This window comes from Arvicola amphibius, chromosome 12, assembly GCF_903992535.2.
Source record: "Arvicola amphibius chromosome 12, mArvAmp1.2, whole genome shotgun sequence".
Taxonomy (NCBI): Eukaryota; Metazoa; Chordata; class Mammalia; order Rodentia; family Cricetidae; genus Arvicola; species Arvicola amphibius.
The window spans coordinates 130,534,634-130,549,527 of NC_052058.2; the positions used below are offsets into that span (position 1 = coordinate 130,534,634).

At 39.2% G+C, this 14,894-nt stretch overlaps 1 pseudogene; it reads right to left on the reverse strand.

Moving 5' to 3' along the window:
• Positions 1 to 1,245: 1,245 nt before the first annotated feature.
• Positions 1,246 to 3,150, reverse strand: LOC119802781 (annotated as a pseudogene).
• Between the last annotated feature and the right edge of the window lie 11,744 nt (positions 3,151 to 14,894).

Below are 14,894 nucleotides of genomic sequence, written 5' to 3' on the forward strand. Positions count from 1 at the left end.
AACTCTAAAAAAACTTAATACAAAAATGTATATTACCAGTGTGTAATGTAGCAGAATAACAAAGTTGTCATTATCAAGAAAAAGAATAGCACATCTCCTTAAGTTTTTAAAAACTGTGGTGATCAGGTTGATATACAGAAAACATAAGCCCTAAGATACAGTGAGTCCTAAAATTTTGAAACCCCTACACAAGCAGACTGATTTTTATGTGTACTATATGTTACTACAAATAAATTATCAGGTACCTGCCTCTGAGCTGCTAAAAATCAAATGAGCTTTAAAATGTGGGACCTTATAAGTCCTGCTTTAACACAATAAATACATCTATCCCTTGTAACTGATTTTCTTTTTATATTTATAACCACTTTTCCTTTCTGCCCACATTCTCGTCGGGAATGTAGACACTAGTGTCTGTGGTGTGGGCAGCAGTGTTTTTGGACACACAATGGGGATGGAAGCATCCATCAGTGGAGATGGGACCAGACATAGTGTGGAAAATTGCAAGGTAAAGCTGTCATCATCCACATAATTCAAATTAACAGAGCATGCATCTCCTGTACTACATACCTTCCTCAGAGGTCATACATCACATCCTATATGGAGAACACAAGAAAGTAAGGAAAAAGACCCAAGTGTGCATCAGCACATTGGTGATAACACTTGAGATATCTCTTCAGTTCTTTCTTCATAAGAATGTCAATGAAAGGAAAGAACTACTTTCTAGTAGCCATGATAGTTCTGGAAAAATTAAATCCTGTCAGTCGCACAAATTTGGTAAATATTTCTTACACAGCCACAGTACCTATTATACCACACATTATAAATTCCATGGAGAGGATGACTGAATTCAAACAGTTTAAATTTTTTATAGAGATTTTTTTTTCTTTATTGAGAAACTTAAAAGTCTTTGGTACATTAAATCCAATTCCCCGGGAGGGGAAAAAAAATCAGAACCCATAATAGAAAAAAAAAAAGGGTTACCTCCTGAGCTATGACAGAACCCAGAGAATAAATTGTCATAATTGAAAAATCCTAGGTGCTTCATAATTGACCTCTTGATGAAAAATGACCTATTGAATTTGCAACTTATGGTTCTTGGTGTGGATGTCGGCAGACCCAACCACGGAGTCTTCAGACCTCAGCTGAATGCCATGAGGGATTATTTTGACTTTTGACTCATTTTCCTTGTCTAAGAGGGTACCGGCATAGTAGCAGGCAATAGCAGTGCCCCAACATCTGGGCAGCTTATTCCTTGACTTGATGAGCCTGCAGGACTGCCACAGCTTCATCCACCTTGGAACGGAGATACTCAGGGGACTCCAGCATGTGGAGCAGCTCCGAGTTGTCGATTTCCAGCAGCATCCCTGTGATCTTGCCAGCCAGGTTTGAATGCATTGTCTGGATAAGTGGGAACAAACGCTCCCCCAGCATCTGCTTCTGCTCCTGGGGGGGTGCTGCAGCCAGCATCGAGGCAGTCAGCGGCTCCTGGCCCTGGACATGGACTGCAGGCTGAGGTGGTGTGCAGTGGCTTGAATGGGCAGGGTGAGGGCTGCGGACACTGGAGGAGTACTTGTATGGAGCCACCAGCCCTGGGAGCAGTGGCAGAGACTGCAACACGAGGTGCAAGGCCTGGCAATGGACGCAGGGACGCCTCCAGACTGGCAGCTGTCAGTCAGCCCTGCTGGGTGGCACCAGCTCCACCAAAGTCCATATCCAAGCGGTCCGGGCACTCAGACCCGACTCTCTGAGTGGTAGTAGGAAGGCCACGAGAGATGGAGCATTACAGTTGGAGCCAGATGGCGAAGAGCTGGACGAGGCCCAGACTGTAGTATAGCCACTTGGCATTCCTTGGAAGCCTTGAGGTCTCCCGCCTTGCTGCCAGCGTGGATTAGGCCTCATCTCTGCTAGTTGGTTAGGTGTGTAACATGGAGGTCTTCCCTGAGCCTGAGGAACTGCTGGCATGTAGTAGCCACAGGCCGCAGGCTGGAACTGATTTAAGATGGCATTAGCAGGGAGCGCTCTCATGCCTGCCAGTAGCTGCATATACTGGTTTGTCAGGTGAGCCTCCGCTCTTCCTTCCTCTGTGCCAGGGGCAACATACAGTGGCTTGGAGCCCACAATTCGTCCGTTCATCTCAGTGACTGCTTTGGTTGCCTCTTCAGGAGACGAGAAGCAGACAAAAGCCAAACCCTTTGCTTCTCCCATCTTCTAGCATCACCTTAGCGCTGGTGATCGATCCAAAACGAGAAAACTCCTTTCGTAATTTCTCATCATCAATGGTGTCGTCCAAGTTCTTAATGTAGAGATTCACTCCCTGGTACCGACGAATTCGCTCCTGCTTCAGCTGCTCAAATTTCCGTTTAATTCAGCTTGACGTTCTACTTTTTTCTGTGCACGGCCTACAAATAGGGGGCTTTCCCACTCATTTCCTTTCCATTCATTTCTTCCACAGCCTTAATGGCATCCTCGTGCTCTCGTAACTTACAAAGCCAAAGCCTTTGGATTTCCCACTGGGATCTCTCATCACTTTGACACTTAGGGTTTTACCAAACTGACTGAATAGCTCTTTCAGGTTATCATCATCCACGTCTTCCCCAAAGTTTTTGATATAAACATTGGTGAATTCCTTGGCCTTGGCTCCAAGCTCAGCTTCACGCTCTTGCGAGACTTGAATCTGCCCACAAACACTTTGCGGTCATTGAGGAGCATGCCATTCATCTTCTCGATGGCCTTGTCTGCAGCCTCTTGAGTCTCGAAGTGGAACAAAGGCATAACCCTTAGAGCCATTCTCATCACAAACCACCCTTACAGGACAGGATGTTTCCAAGGCTGAAAAGGTATCATAAAGTGCCTTGTTGTCTATAAGATTTGTCCAGGTTCTTGATGAAGACATTCCCCACACCAGACTTTCTCAAAGAGGGATCCCTCTGAGACCACATGATCCGAATAGGCTTTCCTTTAATCACATCAAAGTTCATGGTGTCCAAGGGCTCTCTCAGCATCAGCTGGCTGCTGGAAGTTGACGTAGGCATAACCCAGAGAGCGGCGGGTGATCATATCTCTGCATACCCAGATGGACAGCACAGGCCCCACAGGACTGAACTTTTCATATAGCATGGCTTCGGTGATGTCCGAGTGCAGGTCGCCCACATACAAGGGAGGCCATGGTGTAACTTGCTGGCGGCAGCGTTCATCTCCCCACCCCCCACCACCCCTAGCCCTGCCAGGACTTCTTACAGGGCTCACTGCAGGACAAAAGGGTCTCCAAGGAGCCCTGGGCGCACCACAGCGCAGAGGCAGGTGGCACCAGCGACACCGGGAGAGACTGCAGCAGGCAGGATGGAAGGGAGTGCGGGAACGCTTGCACTGACTGAACCGCAAAAGCCCCAAGACAAAAGGCTTTCAAATCAATAAGGCCTTCTCCTGGAGTTTGTATTCTCCAGTTGTCCTAGCTTGGGGCTTAAAAATAAAATTAAACTAGGGAATCCCCTGGCAAAGAGGACCAATTTTTTTTTTTTTTTTTTCAAAGACCGCAGACAGATCCTGCACTCACAGCGGCCCCAGGACAGGCGTTTCTCGATAAATATAGGCCCTGGGCTCCTGGCGGTTTACAATTACAGCAGCCCAGGAAGGGGGAAACCGAATCTCCCGGGGTGCCCGGCGAAGGTCAGCGGACGCGTGGTACCGCCAGCCGCGGCGCGGGGCTACCACAAGGCACGAAGGTGTGCCTTGCGGCTAGGGGCAGCTCACCACCAGACAGACTGACGCAGACAGATAGGCAGGCCTGAAACTTGCAAAGTCACTTCCCTGCGGGCACCCAGCACGACTTGCTCTCTCGATCTTTTTCTTCTTCTTTTACTTTTTTCTTTTCTTTCCTTTTGTTTTTTTTTAAGGATTTTAGGCTTTTTTTTTTGTAACTTTTTAAAGCTTTTTCTCTTTTTTGCTTCAGGCTTGCTGAGCCCGAATGCAGCACAAGCCCTGTAGTAACCTAGGTGATTTCATCACAGCTACTGAATCATCTGTCCCCCCCTCCTCACTGTCTGATGCAACAGGAAAGGGAGGGTGAGAGGGAATGATAGGAAAAAGACACATTTACTTCTAGCTAGAGCTAAAATTAGCAATGCGATCCGGAAGAAGACTAATGTAAGGGAAACTCCAATGAATCTACAAGAATGGCACCACTTGAGACAGACCCCTGGCAGCCCTGCCTCTTGTTTAAGCCCCTGGAAGGTTTGCCCCTTTCTGAGCAAATACTAAGGAGGTGTGGATGGAGAATAGAAAGGAGGTGGGAAAAAGTCCTGGGAGGCAAGGATGGAGGGAATGCTAAAGTCACCATGTAAAATGAATAAGTACATATTAAACAAAGAACAATAGTCAAATTTAGACTTTAGTTGTAAGGACTATTCATGTGTCTTGATGTTTGGGAATAGATACTCGCTATCTAGAGAAAACCCTCGATTTTTGTCAACCTTTTCTGATTGTGACTCTTGGCTGTCAACTGCAACTTGTTGCTGACTCTTGGATATTTTCCTGTATCAGTTTATCCCAAAGATAATATTATATGCTTGAAATGTAATACTTCTTAATTTATTTAATCTACTAGACTGCCTTTCAAATCTTTTTGGTAATAAAAAGGAAATGCTGCTGTTTCTGTGGATGTCTGTAGGTTTTCCCCATCATTATTTTGAGTATTTGCTCATAATATTGCTCCTATCTCTTATAACACAGGGGCATAAGAACAAGAAAACATTTACCACTTTGTATCTAAACTCACACTGCTGTGTTCTTATCCCCTCTACTGATTCTCCTTCTAGATTACCACTTTCCAAGGAGAATATGCATTAAAATTTACCATGAAAAAGGAACCAATAAGGAGAGTGATCTCAATTCCAGCAATAGACACAAATTCTGTGGTAACCTAGAGATATCATTCACAGATTCTGATTCATTCCTGTCTCCCACTTGAATGTGTGCTGCATTATAAGGGAAGGAATTGAATATCGATATGAGGGGAAATGTAATTTTTCCTTGGTACTGACTCCAATTATCAAAAGGAAAAATGTCACAAGTAGGGGATAATCCTATATCCATCTACAAGGGCCTATATCCTGGCTATCTACATGAAAGCCTCCATTTCAGGCATAAGTTGGCTTATTATGAATCTTTACTGGAAATTGTTTCTCTCTGCTGTCATTTTCTGATGTGCCATGTCAGATTCCACACATACAATGTTTAAATGCTTTAACTTCATCAATTATACAATATATGTAAGAACCTGAAATGACTTGCTTGTGTTGTAAGTGAAATGGTTACATTTATTCTTTCTCTGAAAATCTCCTACTTGTATATTGTATCCAACAGTGTCCACTAATTAAGCAGTAACTTGAGACATTCATTTTAGAAAGATTCTTAATACTTGTATACATTCAGAAATCACACATTAGTTGTTATGATTTAATGTGTTGTTACACAAATGTCTTCAGACATTTGGCATTAATTTCAAGCTTACCTAGCCACACCAAACTAGTAAAATATTCCATATAATGTTAATGTTAGAATATTGAAATTTAGAAAAAAAATCAAAGAGAAGCAGTACCTTCAGAAGCAGGATCCTACTTGCTGCATAGGACTCAGGATCAGGTGATATGGAGCTATAATGCTGGGAAACAAGCCAACCCTGCCTTTGCTTCATTCCACCTGCTAAGACTCCTCAATATGTGAGGAGCAGTCTGCCCAGTCTGGGTGCTTGATCAGTGGGGCTCTAGTTATACCCAGGTCCTACTGAGACCTGGACTATAGCCAGAGCCCCACTGGAAAGAACCTGCACTGCTGACACTTTTATTAGCATTCTGGGTTCTGATTAAAGGAGTGTGGGCATTTAAATTGAACATGGATTAAGGACCAATGAGAATAGTGATCTCAGTTCCAGCAAACAAATCAAATACTGTGGTAACCATGGAGATCTCCATCAGAGCTGCTGATTCATTCTTGTCCTGACCGGAAGTTATTTGCAGCCAAAGCTTAAAAATTGAAAACGTGAGGCAAAAATGTGATTCCCCTGAGTTTGGACACAAATATCAAAAAAAAAAAAAAAAGCACCTGTGGCCAGTATGTTGCGATCCTTTCTCTGACTACCATTGTCTCCGTACTGGCTACATACTTGAAAGCTGAATTTTCTTCCTTTAGGTGGATGATTATGAATTTTTGCTGCCACTTGCTTCTTTCTTCTGTCATTTTGTGTTATGCCTTTTCTGAGTTGCCACATCTAATGGTTAAATGCTTAAATTTCAAGAACGATCCAATATATATGAGTGCCTAAAATGACATGCTTGTTTGTAAATAGAAATATTATATTTGCCCCTTCTCTGAACATCCACAATTTGCATACTCTATGCAATAATCTGTGGCATTACTTTGAAACGGAAATAATCATCATACTTGTATAGTCAAAAATTGTACTTTTGTTCATAAAATATTATTTGTGGCTCCACAGTGTACGCATGCATTTGACATCAGTTTAATTTTACAGAGACACATCATGCTCATAAAATAATCTATTTCTTAATAATATGACCCTATAGAAATTAAGAAAAAAGTCACAACTTGAAAGAAAAACAGTACCTTCATATCCAGGATTCTACTTGGTGCATAGTAGACAAGATCAGTTGACTTGGAGCTATAATGCTGGGAATCAAACAATCCTTGCCTTTGCTGCTTTCTATGCCTCTGACTCCTGCAAAATTGACGAGCAGTCTGTCTAGTATGGGCAATTGTACAGCCGGCTTTTCTTATCCCAAGTCCTACTGTGAGACCTGGACAATAGACAGTGTCATACTGGAAAGAACCCACACTGCTTAAGCTTTTATTAGCACTCCAGGGCTCTGAATGAAGGAGTGTGTGCATTCAAAATGAGCAGGCAATAAGGACCAATGGAAGGAGCAACTCAATTTCGGTAATTAAGGGAAATTGTGAGGTAACCATGGAGATCTCTATCCTAGATGCTTATTGATTTTTTTTTTACTCTCACTTACGTGTGTGCTGCAGCAGAACAAGTGAAATTAAAAGTGAACAAGAGGAGAAAATGTCACTACCATGGGCTGTGACTCTAATTGATAAACTGAAAAAGAAAAACTTCTGGCAAATAGTGATTCATGCTGTATTTGGCTGTTGGGGAGGAGTATGTGGTTATCTATCTGAGAGACTGAAGCTTCCTTTTGAGATTCTGGGCTGCCAATTACTGCTTGTTGCTCTCATTTTCTGATTTGCCCAGTAAACTTCTCTGTGCCCAGTAAACTTCCCTAACTTGAGTGATTAAATGCTTGACTGGTAGCTCTCTTCATATATATAAGGAAATCCAGAAAGCATATACTTCTATTCTCTCTCTGTCTATACAAGTATACACTTTTTATAAATATGTATATATCTGTATATATTTTATAAATATATGTTTAATAAATATGTATATATATGTGAGAGTGTGTGTGTTTGTATGTGTTTGTGTGTGTGTATGTATATACATTTGTACCTCACACACATAAATATGTTTGTGTGTTCTGAAATGAGATGCTTTTATTTGGGGAGGAAACAAAGAACTTCCATGCCCTGCTCTGAACACATCCAATTTTCAAACTGTATGCAAAAATGTCATGAAAATTAAAAAAAATAATGTGATGTATTAATTTAGAAATAAATATTCATAATGCAGCTATAAAGTCTAAAATTGCTTATTTGCTTTAAAGATTTTCTTTAGGGCTCCACACATGCCTGCAATCATTTGGGATTAATTGTGGTTTCCAAGAGCCAATTTATACACATAACATATTTTTCAGTATTAATGTGTGAAAAAAATCATATTAAAGATTCACTACAGCCGGGCGGTGGTGGTGCACGCCTTTAATCCCAGCACTCGGGAGGCAGAGGCAGGCGGATCTCTGAGTTCGAGGCCAGCCTGGTCTACAAGAGCTAGCTCCAGGACAGGCTCTAGAAACTACAGGGAAACCCTGTCTCGAAAAACCAAAAAAAAAAAAAAAAAAGATTCACTACATTACCTTAATACTAATTACAATAATTTCTCTAAAATCAATTCTCTATCCTTAGTACATATCCTTACTCTGTATTTTAGGACATCAGTGTTAGGGTCAATAGTCTGTGTGCATGGCTATAGAATTTAGTACCAGCACATTGACAGGATTTCAGGGCTGTGGAGAAATCTTTCTTTCCCATTTGATCATCTGATTAAATAACATAAAGCACCCTGATAATGTTTAGGCTTTAAGTTTCTTACACAGGATATTAGATTGTTATACTGATAGAATATGCATGCAAAATTTGTTGATAATAATTTGATGAGATACAGGTAAAAGTTTCCTGAAATAGGCATCACAAGCTAGTTACATGTAATCGCATATTAGCAATGTCAGGATGACATAGTGTTTGTAATGATATGAAATTACCCAGTGTATCTGAAGTTACTCTATGCTCTCCCTCTCTTTAATAATTGAGATATATTAATTCATTTGTGAGTTTACAGAGTCCAGGCCATGCCCTGGAAGATAGGTAGCCTCTCTCATAAAGCATCCCTTAGAAAATCTGGTGCATTTACTCCATCAGCTGATTAAATAACAATAGACACTCTGATAAGGGTTAGGATTCATGAGTACCTTTTCTAGTAATACTAGGATTTTTCCCTATATAATATGACTCCACAAAACTTTAGCAATTTTACAGTCTGGCTTTCATTATATGATGGTCCTACTGTGAAACATAGATTATAACCAGAGCCTGACTGGTAAGAAGCCCCAATGCTGACACATTTATTTAACTCTTGGCCTCTGTTTGAAGGAGTGTGTGCATTGAATTTGATCAAGAAATAAGGACCAATGAGGTCCGTGGTCTCTGTTCCAGCAATGAAACCAAATCCAAGGGTAACATCAGAGATCTTAGCCTTAGATGCCTATTGGTTTTTATTTTCTTTTTTCTTCCACCTAGGTCTGTTGCAGCAGAATAAATAAAACTGAAATAGGTAAGAGAAAAAAAATATCTTTACCCAGGGCTCCGACTCAAATTGATAATTACAAAAAAATCTGGAAAATAGTAATTGAACCTGTATTTGGTTGCTGGGGCACTGTAGCTGTCTATCTACGTGAAAACATATGCTGTCTTTTTGTGATTCTGCGCTGCCAATTACTTCTTGCTGCTCTCATTTTCTAATTTACAATGTCAGCCTTCACAACTGCACTGTTAGCTCTCCTCATATAAATATTCTGTCTATACATGTATAGACATTTATATAGAAATGTATATGAATGTGCATATACATTTGTACCTCACACAAGTATGTGTGTGTGTGTTTGTGTGTACCTAAAATGAGCTGTTTATTTATAAGTGGAATAATTATGTTTATATCCCACACTGACCATCATTAATTTTCATACTGAAATTAACTATGTAAAGAAGATATGAATATAAGGCTTGTCATTAATTTTACAAAGAAAATTTAATAATACATGAATATCCTAAACAATTACAAACTTGTTTGTAAGGCTTTATTTTTTGCTCCATTCTGTATGTGTGCATTTGGTATTAATTTTGGTTTCACAGAGCCAATTTATACCCATAATATATTCTCTCCAGTGTTAATCTGTGAGAAAAGACATATTTGAAATTCCACTGAATGTTCTTCACAATAATAACTAGTTCCAACAACACTTTGTGACCATTAAGTGACACAAAGCAGCAGGTATTAAAAGACATTCCTAAAACAAAGCACTCACATACATAAAATTTAAACAATTATTTATAAAGTAATACAAAATGAAATTTTATCTAAATATACTACTGAAACACAGAATCAAAAGAGGAGAAAAACTAAACAAGAAATTAATGGGCATATAAAACACTTTCTTCTAAGATTAAAATAAAGAGTTTGGTTATGCTACACACTCATAAAAACTATGCGTCATTCCCTAAAGCGAGGGAAAGAATATATTTTAAAAATCTACAACCCTTTCATGATAAAAACACTCAGCAAACAAGAAAGAGAAAGTATATATTTAAACCAAATGCAATCAGAAAAAAATTTCATAGGCACAATTTTATTTGTAAGTTTTATTATTCCAGATTAAAAAAACACAATACAGCAAACAAAAAAGCAATCAAATACATATTATCTCTACATTTCTACTCAACATTTGTTATAAGGCTAATGTCAGCTGCATTAGATGATGCAATAACATAAGGTATCCCGAAATTACTATGGACAATTAATAAATTATAAGGACACTATGACATAACTTGGTGGATATAAAGATCCTTAGGAATTGACAGTACTCATATAAAATATAAAGAATTCTCACTTTTGCAACTCAAATTATCAAATTAAGTCAGTTGAATTTCTAAACAAATGATATCCTAAACAGTATTTCACAAAAGAAATATATTAAGGGATTATATGCCATTCTTGGTTATTTTCCAGCTGTCACAGCTCACTCGAGCATGGAGCAGAAGAATCAAATAAATTTAAAGTTAAATACTCTCCTGGGCAACATAGAAAAATCACTAGTGAGAATTGATTGGTTCTTGATATAAACAATATTTAATGCATATTATAGTGCACAATATACTAGTAAAAAGAGATTCTTTGAATTGTTCCCCGCAGATTTGAGCAGGTGACTTATATAGGACTATCATCTCAGCCATATAACTCACATCTTGGAGAGTTTATCTGGGTCAACAAATAAAAGCTCCTCTCAGCTATTCTTGAAGAGACTGTCCATACCCACATAGAAGAGCAAGCAGAGTCACAGTACCCTTGCCTGAGTACCAAATTTTCCCCTTGTATTTTTGATATAAAACCATAATTTATAAATGTTCCTCACAGTGGTGATTAATGAGCATTTTAGGGAAGAGAATTCACCACAAAAGGAAAAAGTGCACCTAAGGTGCCAGAAGGGAAATTTGACACAATCTGTGCTGAGTCTGATTTCCTCAGGAAGAAAAAGAATCTGTGCTCTTGGCTTACAATGAGGATAAACTGCCTGTCAAGAAGTTTAGAGAAGATATCTATGATAAATAAGAGAAGTTGAAGACATGTCTATCACTAATGTGGTAATTTATCCAATGCTATTTGCTAGTAATTTTTCTAGATGAACTGCCAAATAATATCCACATTCTTTATCAAATTATATTACTTAAACAAAATCAAATTTTGAAAAAGAGAAACATTCAGGAAAAACATGTGGGATCTTCAAAGTGGAGAGTCTTGAAGGCAGTTTTAGCAGGAGATTACATGAAATTGTTATAGAAAGTAGCAGCAATTTATCTACTATGTAGATAGACAGATTTATGACACAAATAGGCATTTTCAAGGCCACGCTGTACTAAGATATCAATGACTTATCATGTTTGAATAGCCAAACTTTATGAACCTGATTGGGGGTCCATGAAGGAGAAGTTGCCAAAGGCAAAATTAGTGTGTGCATAGGAGTGCAGTGGGAGCATGATCAGTCAATTTTAACACCGTGTTATCATGAAGGAGAGTTTCAGTAATGAGCTCTAGAGGATAGAAGTAGAATAGCTTAAGGTTACATTACTACTCAATTTAATGTGTTACATATTTTCCAACATATGCAAAAATTAGGTAAAATAAAATAATAGACATAGTTCCTGCACACTTTGCTTTCATTTGATATTAGTATCATACTAGTTATGAAGATTATGAAACATACTCAGAACACTCCACCAATGCCTGGGTTGGGAAATCAAACTTGTGCAAAGAGTGTCATCACTTTAAAAATCAGTTGACTCCAGAAAATTTGGGAGTCAACCTACCTCATGGTTCTAGGGCCAAATACCAACTTTTGGGAATAGTACGCAAAAGATGCCCATCCATTTCTACAAAGCATGTTGTTCAGCAACTATGTTTCATAGGCAGCATTATTTGTAATAGCCCAGAAACTGCAAACCAACCTAGATGGCCCCTCAAAAGAGAATGGATAAAGAAAGTGTGGGCACATCTACACATTAGAGTACTACTCAGTGGTAAAAGACTATGATATCTTGAATTTTGCTCTATCCTGATGGACATAACCCAGACCCAAATGGGTATGTACTCAGTCGTTAGTGTACTCTAGTCATAAGAAGGGACATTAAGCATATTGTTCATGATCCTAGAGAAGCTAAGTATAAGGTGGACCCAAAGAAAAACATATATAGATCCACATGGAAATTGGAAGCAGACAAGATAGCCTGGCTAAAGTTGGGAGCATGAGGGTTGGTAGTAGAGGAAAAAGGAGAGGAGGAGGGAAATGGGAGAAGGGGAGGATTTAGGAGAGCTTGGGGAGTGGGATGGTTGAGATGGAGGAAGGACAGATACGAGAGCAGGAAAGGAGATACCTTATTGAAGGAGTCATTTTGGGATTGGCAAGAGGCTTGGCTCTAGATACATTCCCAGGAGTCCATGAGGATGACCATAGCTAGGACCCTGGGCTATGGAGGAGAGGGTGCCTGAACTGGCCTTGTCCCATAGTCAGACTGATGACTATCTTGAATATCACCTTAGAACCTTCATCCAGCAACGGAAAAGATAGAGACAGAGATCCACATTGGAGCACTGGACTGAACTCCCAAGGTCCAATTGAAGAGCGGGAAAGGGAGAATATGAGCAAGGAAGTCAGGACCACAAGGGGTTCACCCACTGAGACAGTGTGCCTGAGCTAATGGGAGCTCACCAACTCCAACTCGACTGAATCAAACTGGTCCTTCTGAATGTGGTTGACAGTTGGGGCAGATTGAGGGGCCAATGACAATGGAACTTGAATTTGTTACTACTGCATGTACTAGATTTTTGGGATCCTGTTCACTTTGGATGAATACATTGCTTGGCCTGGATGAAGCGGGGAGGGCCTTGGCCTTCCAACAGGGCAGGGTGCCTTGCCCTCTCTTAGGACTAGAGGGGGAGTGGAGGGAGGGTGGGGGGAGAGGGGGGGAAATGGGAGAAGGGGAGGAAGTGGTAATTTTTATTGGTATTATTTTTAAAGTACAAAAAATAACTTGAAACAAAAAACCAATATTCTCAAATGTAGGGAATCACATCTATGAATTTAGACTTCTGTGAAAAGAAGGCTGTAATTGGGGAAATGGAAAGGATAGACTCATAGATAGGAAAGTAGTAGAATATTTTGTTGCATAAAAGGAATATTATGGTTCCTCTGCTTAAGATCTTCTGTTTTATTGCTTTAGGGTTTATAGAGTCTACACAGTGTCTTGTAATGGCTATATCAGCAACCTGCTAAAGAGGAAATAATAACCACTGTTGACTGTAAATGGAATTCCATATTAAAAATCAGGAAAACAATCAATTACCATTTTATCTCACCAGGCTAAGAATCATTGAATTAAGAAATCTGAGTTCTTACAAAGTATGATATGGCTTGTTTGATTGGCAAATTCAATACCGTTGAGAAACACTGTGTCATTCTAACATGCTAATATACCACTACATGAAACTAGTGGTGATGCATATTTCAGAAAACTTTTACACTTATCATCAACTAATTATCATCAACAAATTTCGTGTGCATAATTACGTCAGTATTAAATATAACATGCTAATATCCTGGTGTAAGCCTAAACATTAAAAGGGTGGTTTGTGTTATTTTATCAGATGAGGAAAGGGAAAAGACAGATTTCCACACAGAGAGCCTGTCAATGTGCTGGTGTAAGATTCCATACCATGCAACACAGATTATTTACGTGAACACATGTCATAAAATAGAATTGTATGTAGCATATGTATGTAGGATAGAGCATTGATTGGAGAGGAATTCTTGTGATTGTTGTGAAAAAAATATAGTGAATAGTTTAATATGTATTTTTTCACATATTAATACTGAAGAGGAATATGGTATGAGTATAAATTGGTTCTTTGAAACCAAAATTCATACCATATGTATGCAGGCATGCGTGGAGCCATAAAGAAAACCTTAAAAGCAAATAAGCAATTGTTGCGTTTATACATGCATTGTGAATATTTCTTTCTAAAATTAATACCTCACATTATTTTTTTAATTCTCATGACATTGTAGTATACAGCTTGAAAATTGGAGATAGTCAGAGCAGGGCTTGATAGTCCTTTCTTTCCTCTCACAAGATAAGCATCTCATTCTGGAACAGACAAACATATATATAATATATATATATATATATATATATATATATATATATATATGGGTGGTTGTGTGTGTGTGTGTGTGGTGTGTGTGTGTGGTGTGTGTGTTGTTGTATAGATATACATATATATGTGTGTGAGGTACAAATGTATATACATATATACACATACATATATGTATCTATAAAATATGTATACATGTATAGACAGGAGAATATATATATGAGAAGAAAGCTAACAGTCAAGCATTTAATCATAGCAGCTGGGGAATTTGACCTGGCAAATCAAAAATGCAAGTAACAAGCAGTAATTGGTAGCCCAGAATAACAAAAGGAAGCTTGACTTTCAGGTAGATAGGCAAGTAATGTGCCCCAGCAACCAAATACAGGATGAAGCGCTATTTGCCAGAAGTTGGTCCTTTTTTTCCATTATCAATTAGAGTCACAGCCCAGGGTAAATGACATTTTTTTTCCTCTTGTTCACTTTCAATTCCCCTTCTTTCTGCTGCAGCATGCACTTGGGTGGGAGTGGAAAAAAAATCAAAAAAACATCTAATACAGAGATCTCCAGTTTACTCCACAATTTGCCTTCATTGCTAAAATTGAGATTGCTCTGTTAATTGGTCCTTATTTCCTGCTCTATTTGAATGCACACACTCCTTCAATCAGAGCCTGGAGTGCTAATAAAAGCATCAGCAGTGTGGGTTCTTTCCAGTTGGGCTCTGGTT